Below are 13,485 nucleotides of genomic sequence, written 5' to 3' on the forward strand. Positions count from 1 at the left end.
CATGCATTGTTGTATCATGAACCAAAACATGGGTTGCTTGCGAGTACATTCAAAGTACTCATTAGCTTGCCATTGGTTATTTTATTGGCCAGGCATGAAAGAACAGGATATAATGAAGAGTACCTTGGTGACGAACATACGAGCTGGGACGCTTCCACTACAAGAAACCTGTTAATCCATGATGGATTTCTGATGACGTTTTCAGAAACTGACATGGACGGCCCGGCAGAACCCTGCAAGCCCTCCAAAGCCCGCCTAGACTTCACCCATATAAAAAGCTAACCCTAACCCTCATCCCCTCCCTCCTCCGCAGCCCCCTCTTGATTCCCCATCGTCCCTCCCACATCGCCGCCACCAACCATCTCCTCGCCTCCCTCCTGTCATTGCTCGCCGCTGGCCCTCCCCCTTCTCTCCTCTCACCTCGCAGCACTAGTAGCTACCAGATCTGCCGCATCCCTCACGCTGCAGCCAATGCCGACCAGTTCCGGTGACTCCACCACCGCGCAACACATAGATGAGCTGGTCTCCGATCCCTCGTCCTCCAAGCCAGTTGGATCCGCCGCTCCAGTTCCCCTGTGCTCACCTGCGACGCCTATCCTGTGGCTGGGGTTTCGGCTGCAGGTCGCGTCCATCGTCGACACGTCTCCGGCGGCTTCGCTCCATTGCACACCACGCGGACTCGCGCCCTCTACACTTTCTGGATGGCTTCTCCTAGCTCAGTGTGTTCACCCGCGTTGGGCTGCACGGCGGCAACCCCAACCTCCTCTGCCACATCTCTGGCGCGGCTATGCATCCTGTGGCGACCTCCTTTGCAGCATTTGGACCACTGCAGGCCCTCCCCTGCCCAGGTGAGCACCTCAAACCCCATCTTTCTCTCCCCCCGGCATCTTTTTTTTGTTAGGATGGGCTTTACCTGACTGAACGTGCTCATCTGTATAAGTAAACAAGCAATGATTCAACCTAAATATTTATCGGTTCCTGTAAGTATTTGAACATCTAATTTTCACCCAATTGTTATAGGTTCTGCCATCTAATTGTCACCCAATACATAAAGATGTCAGGAACTCCTAGAGTTTGGAAAAGGCACTTGGTGCATTCATACCAAGGAAGACCTTCCTGATTTCCTAGCATGGCCCTGCAGTTTACTAATGCATTTTTAGTTATGGATCATAGATTTAAAAATTGTTAGTTCCAGAAAACAGGGGATAGTTACATTCGAGTAATTTAACAAGTACAGAAGTGTTGTTTAGAGGAATTCAGTAGCCATGGCATTGATAGTCCCAACTATTGTTTTGTGAGTCGGCAGTACAGGCTGAATAGAGTAGAATAGAGTGAAAATTTGGTGAGAGATAATTGCAGCCTATTTGTAGCATAATGTATGTCTGCATGCAAACAAACTCCCCTTTACACACATATTCTGATTCAAAATCAGAGAAGTTTGATTCTCAATGTCTGGATAGCTAGTAAATGAACCTTTACATTTGTTTACAAGAAGTTCCCTGATCCCGTCATCTAAACTGCAGGTTCAACAACACTGTTAAATGCAATCTATACTGCAGGTCACTGTTCTGAACAAGTTCCTGTTCTGCAAGCATACAACATACTAGCGTCTTGCTGCCGCGCCATATGGATTGATAAATTGATTTTTCTCTGAAGTAGGTAACAGCATATGTTGTTGCAAAGTATATGAATATCTTTTTGTTGATGTAGCTGTTTGTTTATTTCTTTTATCTAATAAGGGGAAGTGGTCTGTATGTTTCGAAGGGGAGGATATTTGAGTTGTACAATTGATTGTGTCTCTCCTGTCCTTCACATCTAGACGGAGGGAACACATAACAGAAGTCTCAATATATCGGTGACATAGTCTGTTAAGAACCGATTCACATACATATCATATATACAAGAGCTAGGCAATCCATTTTACAGTTTGTAGATATGATGCATTTTTTCATGTGTGAATCTAGGAGAGGTGGTACTAAAAGGTTGGACTTTGTGCAGGTAGAAGAGATGTTTAGATACAAAATTAGATACAAAAAGGTCGCAGGTAGAAGAGATGTCTAGATATTTGAGTTACAGCTAGCATGCTCCAATTAATAGGTAGAGATCATGGGTAGTTCGAAAGTAGAGTAGGATATGTTTAGAACTACAATTAAAAATGCAAGAAAACCATGCTTGGCTTTCTTTAGCAACAGTTCACTTCCACTTCTACCTGATCGTACCTCTTTAATGTCCATGAAGGTTTTCTGCTCTGCATACAGTATGGGTCAAAAGTCAAAATGGCGAAAAAGGCACTGACGCCGTTACTTGGAAACAATAATTAACTTTTGGAGTTTGTTTATCTTCTTTTGTCTCTCGAGTATACTTTGTGTGTCCATACTTCTGTTCCAAAAAGAAAATTGTAAGTAACAATGAAAGAAAGAAGAATTGATTACCTGACTTGTTCATTACTGCCTTGATGTCGTATTCAATTATTGCCTGACTTCTTAATATATTGACGAATAATCCTTTTGTTTTCCCTTCTTTTTGGTGTTTGCAAGGAGTTTAAATGATGCTGAGTTTTTTTTGCTTATTACAGTATAAGTGATGGATTTCGTACTATTGTATTTCTGGAAATGCGTATTCACAAAATTGCAATCTGAAGGAGCGATGGAAGTGGAGATTGCATGCTTTTTCTTTAAGATACCTAATAGATGGTATATTATTTTCGCTTTAGATTTAAGAGTGTTCGATCTGCTACATCGTGCATTTGTTCAGTTTCAAAATTTCAGTGTTATTTCTAGCATATTCTCTATTTCTCAGTATTATTCGCACCATGTCATTGGTGAAAGCCTACTGGAAAGAATAATTAATTAATGGTGTGCTAGTAATCTTTAAACTAAAATTTTCGGTATACAACCAGAACTATACAAAAAAATGAGATCAGGGTATATTCCCTTGAATTATATACTTGATACATTTTCAATGGGGGCTCTTTATAGAAAGCGATTGAGATAATAATCAGGAATAGGGAATATGCTAGTAATCCTGGTAGTAAAGATAATAATCAGGAAGTGGCATATATACAATTTCAACACATGCTCTGTCTCAATTCTTCATCCCATCTCATACTGAAGTGAGGGCAGAGATAATTATGTACCTTGTATGCCATGAAGGCTAATCAGTAAATTGGAGAATGCATGTTTTTTTATTCCAACATATGTTACTATTCTTCACAATTCCCAGGTGTTGTTAATCTATATGTGAAGGTTATCGTACTAAGTGGATCATTTAATTGGCTAAAATGCTCTTGACTTTGAGTGGTTTTTATTTCACATTACATGCAAAAGGCTAGTTTATTGACCTAATTACTTTTAATTGATGAAGAAGGTATGCCTCCAGTATTACTATTCTTCTTTTTCTTAGCGTGTGTTGCCCACATTTTTATGCTACCTTAATATAGTAGTGGTGTGTGCATCAGATGTTTGCTTGGGAAATCAACTAATTATTGCTCTTTGTATTCATTTGGGAGTTGGCTGTTATAACTTATTATAATTCTGATGTGTTTTGGATTCTTTGCAGATTTTGTAGTTAGTCCGTGTTATTGGAGATTAAAGTTTTTCAGCAGGATTACTTGGGTCCAATTAGCTGCCTGGAAGTGGTTGTGTAGTGTTGGAGATTAAAATCACCCAGTAGTGCTTTTTCAACGGAGTCATGTTACTCAAATTTTTTTAAATGATTATAGTGCCTTCTAGATATGCTTGTGATATTTTGATATTAATTTTGTTTTTGGAAATCAGACCAGATTGTTGGAAATTTGTATTGTCTTGTGAACAAATGCTATTTTTTGAATGAATATAATTTGTTGTCTTTGTAAATTGTGATGCATTGATAAAACAGGTTGGACTAAAAAAGGAGCTAATGGGGGTGGGCTGGAATGAAATTATTAGTCTGACTGGAACGAAATTATTAGGCCAAAACCATAACTGGGCCCATGCTCGCCTCCACGTCAGATCCATGTAGGTGCCATGTTAGGTCCACATTGATTCCAGGTCATGTAAATCAGTGACGGTCTGTTCCGTCATATCCTAGTTTGGGCTGGGCGGGCCTGGGGCAGATCCTTGACGGCCAGTAACCGTCATGGAAGGTTAGATGTGAAATTATGATGCGATATACATGACGGATTTCTAATCCGTCATGGGTGGGCACGCATGACAGTTTTTGGCCGATTTGTGACGGACCAGGACCTCATGTATTAACAACTTTCTTGTAGTGTTCCGAGTCAGAATGCCTGTAGGGTTACGGCAGATGGCATGGGTCCAAGTTATCGACGAAGATTTCCACTGCAAAGTTATACTCAAGACTGGACCATAATGGTCATAATTTATGTAAGACGGTATGTATGGATGTAAGACTCTTGTTATTCAGCTTCTGTGTGTTCAGTGAGCATTGATCTCTGGGATCACTGTACACGTGCATTCGGTGATCACGACTTATGAGTCGGGGTCCCCACAAAGCTGGTATGAGAGCCATCCTGACTGTAGGAAGCCTTAGTTAGCATGGTCGTTAGTTAGGGTAAAACTATTTCCAAAACTACTACTAGTTTTCAAAACTATCTATACTTCTCTTCCCTTCTCAGTTTTTCGAAAACTAAGGTATACTTTCCTTATTGATCTCTTCCCCTTCAAAACCTTTGGTCGCTAGAACCCTTATGCCTCTAACCACTGGATTCCTTGTAATCCTCGTGCATAATCTAGAAGGAAGATGCCTTGCCAGACATTCACCCACATCTCCTGAACACAAGATTTGTGACATCACAACAAGACGATACCAACAGAAGATACATCCTCGAGGAATGAGGACCTGAAGACCCAAGAGATGGTGACACCCTTGACACTGCCCCAAGATGATGCAACCTTAGCCTATGATGATCACGGCATAGAATATGCAAGATCATGATATGCATCGCTAATAGAGCAACGATGTGCTTACCGATGTTGTATCGGCAACCACCGGTGGATGAGAACCTCGCCATTTGGTCCGCCTCACTACAGTGAGTAGGAAAACGGTTCTCTTCATCCCCAGCTCTTGGTGTCGATGTTGTCATCAACGTAACCGACATGTTGGACCTCTACTATGCCTTGTTAATATCATTGCATAAGGGATTACCTACTTGGTACCATCGACGACTTAGAAGACAAAAAGGGATTGTCATGATTAAGAAGACAACAGAAGACCGAGTTAATGCTTGCTATGAGGAGCCACCTTCACCCCATCACTTCAACAGGAAAGAAGTTGTTGAAGAATCTTCAGGCTCAACTTGGATCGTTTCATCAAACAACTACAAGAGACGTAGCAACACCTGAGCAAAACTCAGAAGACTGCACGAGGCACAAGGCACGACTACTAAGTCCGAGAACCCCTAGGGTAGGATGAGTCGTGTACCCCCCTATGCACAGTCGAGTCCGTATGATGGTTCTAATAGAACCATGACTGTGCGTTGCTTATTTTTATTTCTTTGTGTTTTGATATAAGTCGCACTTTTGCCCTAGGCAACAAGTACGCAACTATATCACCTGCCTTATTTTGTTGTTTGTGTTTGGCCCTTTTTGACACTTGTTTGTTTGCACCTGCACTATAGAACCCCCTTCAGGCATCCCCCTTTATGCTACTTATCCATCTCATCTCTCTCCTCAACTGAAGACCAGCAAGACAAGGTACACCAAGGATTCTACCTCGACAACCAACTAGCACTGAAGAACTTTTCTATAGCCTCCTCGACCAAGTAAAACCCTGTAGAGTTATGTTTAACCCCCACCCCCCAGACTAGAAACCCATTCCTAGACCCTTCGAGACTTCACAAGATACCCCAGCTCGAGTCCTTAACCATGTACTTATCCCATAGAATTGCAAGAGAACCTGTTAAGCCTTTGTAACCTTGCTTATCACTGGGTTCATTATGGAACTAGTGGACATAGTGAACGAGCACATTATCATCCTAAAATAGCACCAGAACCGATGATGCCATAGGAAAGACCAAATTGAGGATATGGGACAATTGGCATCTCAGAAACTGTGCTCAAGGATGGGATGATAAACATTCACTCGCACACTAGAGTCCTTGAACCCCTTAAGCCCTACCAAGCCGCAACATGGTCGGATCCTGACCTTGGGCTTTGGCTCTTGATCAATAAGACCTTGGCCAATGCTCAATTGTGACCATCACCAATGCCTCAGCCCACTTTACGTACCACATATACTTCATGGAGTGCTTGGACAAGTTAGTTGTCATCTTTCTTTGATTACATACTTGTCTACCCGAAGACGGAAGAAGAATCGTTGAGCTGGTCAAGGAACATCTGAAGATCGTCATGTCTAGGAGGAAGAACTACACCAACCACCATATTCAAGAAGTATACCTCCGCATCAAAGACCAAGCATATCTGCAAACCACTTCTCTCGGAGGAACCAAGCATTTCCATGTCAAAGGGAAGCTCACACCAAGATTTATCGGCCCTCTCCAAGATCACCACAAGACGAAGAATAGACGGCTACCAGCTAGAGTTATCACCTGAGTCACCCACTGTGCACAACATTTTCCACACGACACCACTCCGGAAACGTTTCCAACTTCCTAACTAGCCCGACCTCTAGAAGGAGATCGATCACCAAGCCATCGACCTCCAGCCCAATATGACCTACGCGAGAGACCCCAATTGCAATCTGGATCAAGAAGGACGACAAACACGAAGCCACCCCATCGAGTACTTCAAGGTTCAATGGAGCACCAAACGGAAGCAGAAGTAGTATGAGGACGTGAAGACTACCCCAAATCCTAGTTTCCGTATTCCTTTCCGCGCCTAGTCTGGGAATCTCGGGGACGAGATTCTTGTAAGGGGGGTAGGTCTGTCACACCCTGATTTTCATGCCACAACACTTAAGCTAACAATCATGATAAAATGTGTGAGGGAGTCCTGGATTAGGGGGTGTTCGGGTAGCCGGACTATACCTTCAGCCGGACTCCTGGACTATGAAGATACAAGATCGAAGACTTCGTCCCGTGTCCAGATGGGACTTTCCTTGGCATGGAAGGTAAGCTTGGCGATGCGGATATTCAAGATCGCCTACCATTGTAACCGACTTTATGTAACCCTAACCCTATCCGGTGTCTATATAAACCGGAGGGTTGTAGTCCGTAAGCAATCAACTCCATACACAACAATCATACCATAGGCTAGCTTCTAGGGTTTAGCCTCCTTGATCTTGTGGTAGATCTACTCTTGTACTACCCATATCATCATTATTAATCAAGCAGGAGTAGGGTATTACCTCCATCGAGAGGGCCCGAACCTGGGTAAAAAACATCGTGTCCCTTGTCTCCTGTTACCATCCGTCCTCGACGCACAGTTCGGGACCCCCTACCCGAGATCCGCCGGTTTTGACACCGACATTGGTGCTTTCATTGAGAGTTCCTCTGTGTTGTCGCCTTTAGGCCCGATGGCTCCTTTGATCATCAACAACGATACGGTCCAGGTAGAGACTTTTCTCCCCGGATAGATCTTCGTCTTCGGTGGCTTCGCTCTACGGGCCAATTCGCTCGGCCGCCTGGAGCAGATCGAAAGCTACGCCCCTGGCCATCAAGTCAGGTTTGGAAGCTTAAACTACATGGCTGACATCCGCGGAGACTTGATCTTCGACGGGTTCGAGCCACGGCCAAGCGCGCCGCACTATCTCGAGGGGCATGATCTAGCTCTGCCTCCGGACAGTGTCTTGGAGGCCACACACGCATCGGTTCCGACCCCTAACTCGGAGCCTATTGCGCCAATTGAGGATGAGCGGTTGGATGTCACCTCGGGGGCTGCAATCCCGAAAGCGATCGAGCCGAATGCTAGCCCCGCACTCTGCACGACCCGTGACTCCGAGGATCCGGACTCCTCCCCGGACTCCAAACCCCCCGCGCCCCTGCCGATCGAATCCTATTGGGCGCCGATAATGGAGTTCACCGCCGCAGACATCTTTCAGCACTCGCCTTGTGGCGATATCCTGAACTCTCTCAAGTCTCTCTCCTTATCAGGAGAGCCCTGGCCGAACTATGGTCAGCGAGGATGGGATACGGACGATGAAGGAATTCAAAGCCCACCCACCACCCACTTGGTAGCCACTGTCGACAATTTAAACGACATGCTCAACTTCGACTCCGGAGACATCGACAGCATGGATGGCGATGCAAGAGATACCGACGAACCAACGCCCATAGGGCATTGGACAGCCACCTCATCTCACGATGTGTACATGGTGGATGCCCCTAAAGGAAGTGACAACGAGGAAAAAGGGGATGGGACGGGAGATCGACCCCCCGAAAAGCAATCAAAGCGTCGGCGTAAACGCCGACCCAAGCCCCGCCTCGACAAAAACCCAGCCATAGAGCAGGACAAGCCGGTAGACGACGAGCAGGCCTTAGAGCAACCGTCCGAACAGGGCAACACGGATAGAGAAACCGAATATCCCTCCTCCGGCAAAAATGGCATTCCGGACGACCTCACGCCGAATAAACCTATGGAGCAGAAGAATCTCCACGAGAGGCTCGTTGCAACTACACGCAGCCTAAAAAAGCAGAAGCGGAAGCTAAAAACAGCGGAAGATGCACTCCGGATTAGATGGAGCAAAGTAATCAATACCACAGATAAGTACGGCGACAGTCGCCGCACTAAAAGTTATCCGAAAAGAAAGCTACTGCTTGAATTCGACGAAGAGGCCCTAGAGCCCTCGCATTCAAAAAATGAAAAAGCCACGCGGTCGGATAGACAACCCCATAAAGCGGCAAGCGGCGCAGCACCTAAATTGCCATGCGACCCACTTAAGGATTCGCACCATGGCCCAGTCAGGTCCATTTATGGGCCAAGAAAGCAAGCTCTCGTAAGCAACGCTATGAAACCATCATCAGAATCCGACACACCCAAATACAGGGGCGCCGCACACCCCCTATGTTTCACCGATGAGGTCCTAGACTACGAATTCCCAGAGGGATTCAAACCCGTAAACACAGAGGCATATGATGGAACAACAGACCCTGGAGTTTGGATCAAGGATTATATCCTCCACATACACATGGCTAGAGGAGATGATCTTCATGCCATAAAATATCTAGCCCTTAAGCTTAAAGGGCCAGCCCGGCATTGGCTTAAAAGCCTTCCCGAAAACACAATTGGAAGCTGGGAAGAGCTCGAGGATGCTTTCCGAGCAAACTTTCAAGGGACCTATGTCCGCCCTCCGGATGCAGACAATCTTAGTCACATAACTCAACAACCCGGAGAATCAGCTCGGCAGTTCTGGAATAGATTCCTCACTAAAAAGAATCAGATAGTCGACTGTCTGGACGCCGAAGCCTTAGCAGCTTTCAGGCATAACGTCCGAGACGAATGGCTCGCCGGACACCTCGGCCAAGAAAAGCCAAGAACAATGCCCGAACTAACAAGCCTCATGACCCGCTTTTGTGTAGGGGAGGACAGCTGGTTGGCAAGGTGCAGCCCCAGTGACCCAAGTACATCCGAAACTAGGGATGGAAACGGAAAACCGCGACGCAACAAGGACCGTCGCTGGACTAAGGACAAAAGTACGAAGAGCACGACAGTCAATGCGGGATTCAAAGGCTCATGACAAAATCAGGAAAAATCGCCCCCCCAGGATAATAGGGACGATCCATACAACCTAAATAAAATCCTGGACAGGATATGTTAGATACACGGTACTCCCAGGAAGCCTGCTAACCATACCCACAGAGACTGTTGGGTCTTCAAACAATCCGGCAGACTCAATGCCGAACACAAGGGGCTCGACACACCAAGCGAAGACGAGGACGAACCCCAAAAGCAGAGCACCAGGAAACAAAAGAACTTCCCACAAGAAGTAAAAACAGTGAACTCACTTCACATAACAAAACATGCGGCGCCCGTAAAGGTACGCACCACATGGCCCATCCCCAAAGGGTCCTGCCACTGGTTGTCAAAACCGATCATCTTCGATCAGCTAGATTATTCTAGGAATATTAAGAATGTAGGCTGGACTGCCTTGATACTTGATCCAATAATTGGCGGACTCCAGTTTTCAAATGTCCATATGGATGGCGGCAGTGGACTAAACCTGATATATCAGGATACAATCCAGCACATGGGGATAAACCCAGCAAGAATCCACCGCAGCAAAACCTCCTTTCAAGGGGTAATACCTGCCCCGGACACCCATTGTACGGGTTTCTCTGGCTCACAGTCACATTCGGCTCTGCCGATAACCTCCGCCACGAAAAGCTGACCTTCCATATCGTCTCGTTCTCAAGTCGCTATCAAGCACTACTGGGATGCAAAGATTTCGCTCGCTTTAACGCAATACCGCATTATGCATCTCTTACGCTTAAGATGCCCGGTCCACAAGGCATCATCTCTTTGAAGGGGAAGCACTAAAGTGCTCCTCCCCAAGCGGAGGACTGTGCGGCCGCTTTGACAGCCCCATAGCAAAATGGCCTCACCGGCCAAAAAACTTCAGAATAGGTCATTCAAGACCACGAACGCGGATAGACGAGTTCGGTGCAAAATCATCATTGATGCAGGCCTAGAAGCCATATACCCCCGCACTAGGGGCTCCACGCATATACAATAAGAGACTATAAAGCTCAATCTTATATATCTTACTTTATACTTTGCTTATTTTAAACTTTTTCAGCACGACCCATTTTCAACTCAGTTCCTCTCTTTTATAGATGAACGTTGTGCGGCGCCCGTCCAGGATACGGCACAACGGAGACATAGGCGCAGACGTGTAGTAGGGACCCGTCCTAAAGGATTCTTTTTAGATTAAGACCCTGCGTAAACCTTTTTTACTGTCTCTTGTTGCTACACATCCCCTGGTTTTTTCTTTCTGATATAACCAAGGAGGAGGCTGGCGTCTTGGCATGTGGCCACGTCAGAATTTTTGCACGTACCTGGACACTAGGGGCTTTTTTAATAAAGAGTGTTGTTTCGCCCGCACTCATAAAGACCGAACACCTTAGGGAGTGTTCGGTGTCGCGAGTTTTGGCATTATATGCATCAGCTCCGAATCATGATTTTGGTCAAATGTTGGGTTGCCCGGCTCCTGAGTTCTGCTTCCTTACGTTCCGCTCTATCGGCTAAGGTAGCACCAGGAGAACTACTGCGATTGTGCCCCGGTTCGGCCAGGCGAGCACCTCAATAGAGAAAGCCGAAAACTGACTGTCATGATGTAGCATGAGATTGGTCAGCCACTCGATGACCTATCGGAATCTATCGGATTCCTCCACTTTAACGAAGGGCCGCTTCCCGGTTAGGCACATACGCGCCCCGAACTCGGACGAGCGCAGTTGCCACCAAGGAGCTACCTAAATAGTCTCATTGTCAAACTCCTATGGCTAAGTGAAAGTGTTAAAGCATTATAGTCCGGTTGCCTGGCCCGCTGCGCTATCACCTCCTTTGTAGGACCAAGACGTTGGGTTAAGTGTGAAAATGCGTCTTCTGCGAGCACCCCCGCACTATGTGCGTGGGGGCTGAAGCCAACGACTGCCATCTTTCAGATTCTGTATATATATATATCGTAAAACGGACGCACAGGAGGTGTTCCCAATACTTGGAGGCACAAGTATAAACAAGGCCACTACAGTTTATCAAAGTATTACTTTAAAATTACATATGCTATCATAACATAGCATCTTTCGGGCACTGCGTCTCTATTACACGAGCGCCTTCAAGAACTTCCTGAAAATAGTGCTCGGAGGGTACTCGGCTTTTGTCCGAATCTCGGGACGCAACAACAGTGGTCTCCATCTCTGCCCAGTATGTCTTAACACAGGCAAGAGCCATCCTAGCGCCCTCTATGCATGCTGACCTCTTCATTGCATTTATACGCGGCACCGCGTCAAGGAATTGCTGCACCAAGCTGAAATAACTCTTCGGCTCCGATCTCCCAGGCCACAGATGAACCATGATGTACTTCATGGCGAGTCTGGACAATCTATTTAGTTTGGCCCATTGAGCCAGACGATCGTCCACTGCCAGTGGACGCTCTGGATTGTGGAACTGTGACCAGAAAAGCTTTTCCACTTCGCGAGCTTTTAGATCTCGAAAGTGTTCGGTCGCATCAGCAGCACTTGCTACCAAATCCAGATAGGTGTCCTCCACACTCCACATCCGGTCCAACGGAGCAAACTTCGGATCACAAAACTTCCTCCGCAGCATAAATGGCTTTCCAGCCGCAATTTGTTTGGCCTGACGCAGCTCCTCCTTCGCAGCTCTCATCGCAGAGCGAGCATCCTTGGCATCGGCGACAGCCTTCTCTAAATCCGTCTGTCTCGCCCGGTCTTCTTTCTCAAGAAGCTTGCAACAGTCTGCAGCGCTCTTTAACTTCTCGGCCATCTCTTCTTTGCTTCGGCAGTGAGCAGCCTGTTCAGCTCTCAGCTCTTCAAGGGCCTTCTCGGCAGCCGCATCGCTTTTTCTGACTTGCTCCTTAGCTCAGGCAAGTTCTGCCCTAAGATTCTCCACGGCGGCCGTACCATCTGCATCAAGCAGACACATTGTAAGACACTGGCATGAAGCTCCTCTTACCTGATGCCGCCCAAAGAATTACATACCTTGAGCCTCATCAAGCCGCTTGTTGACAAGCGCGATGTCGGCATCTGCCACGTCCAGTTGCCGCTTTAGTTCGGCCACATCATTAGTTCGGCTCCATTCCGGACACCTCGCCACATACATTCAAAGGCGACATCTTAGACCTGGGATTCTGATCCTCTGCGTGCCGTCATTTCTTGACAACGCGCAGAGTCTCAGGGGCTACCATCTACACAGGGCGCATCTTACTTATGCACAACTGACAAAAGTGTACATTATCTAACGTACCTCAAAACCCGTCAGTAAACTTTGACGGCCTCATGCAATCCGCTTTCTGTGGATGAAATCCTTTCAATCATCGTGCCCATCAATGCACGGTGCTCCTTTGAGATAGAAGCTCGCCCCAGCAGAATCTTTAGCTCCTCCGGCCGAGCACCAGACGGTGCCGGACTTGTCCTATGGCCTCTTTCGAAGGCGGGACGCGGAGAGCCTTGGGGGGCCACATAGCTATCTTCCGCCCCTGCCGGATTCGGAGAAACCCTCCGCGACGACACCTCAGGGTCGCCCGCCTCGCTAGGCGGTACGGCAGGGGGAGGCGTCCCGCTCTCCATCATCTCCGGAAGAAGATCCCCCGAAGACGAGCTCTGCTGAGAAGGGCGGAGGTCCGAGCTACAAGGTAAAATTTCAGTTAATCTTCTCAGATATAAATCAAGGATTTCTCTCATCCCTCAAAAGGAAAACCTCTCTCTACTTATGGCTCGCTGGAGGGCTGATCCCTTTGAGGGCATAGTTCGGCCGAGGAACTCCCCGACGCCGAACCCTCTGACAAGGATTTTCTCCCCCGCTTCGAGGCCATGGTCTCCGGGTCGTCAGAGGCGGCCCTCTTCTTCCCCTTGGG

General features: G+C 46.9%; 1 long non-coding RNA gene across 2 annotated transcripts; it reads left to right on the top strand.

Annotated features, from left to right (window-relative positions):
* Nucleotides 1-329: 329 nt before the first annotated feature.
* Nucleotides 330-3,853, top strand: LOC147979136 (uncharacterized). Of its 2 annotated transcripts, XR_015599684.1 has the most exons (4): nt 330-848; nt 1,524-1,655; nt 2,576-2,693; nt 3,559-3,853. It is a non-coding gene; the product is annotated as an uncharacterized LOC147979136 (long non-coding RNA). The 2 variants fall into 2 exon arrangements; XR_015599683.1 differs by having other exon boundaries at nt 1,524-2,693.
* The last annotated feature ends 9,632 nt before the right edge of the window (nt 3,854-13,485 follow it).

This window comes from Triticum urartu, chromosome 3A (assembly GCF_056163025.1).
Source record: "Triticum urartu cultivar PI428250 chromosome 3A, HENAU_Tu73, whole genome shotgun sequence".
Classification (NCBI taxonomy): domain Eukaryota; kingdom Viridiplantae; phylum Streptophyta; class Magnoliopsida; order Poales; family Poaceae; genus Triticum; species Triticum urartu.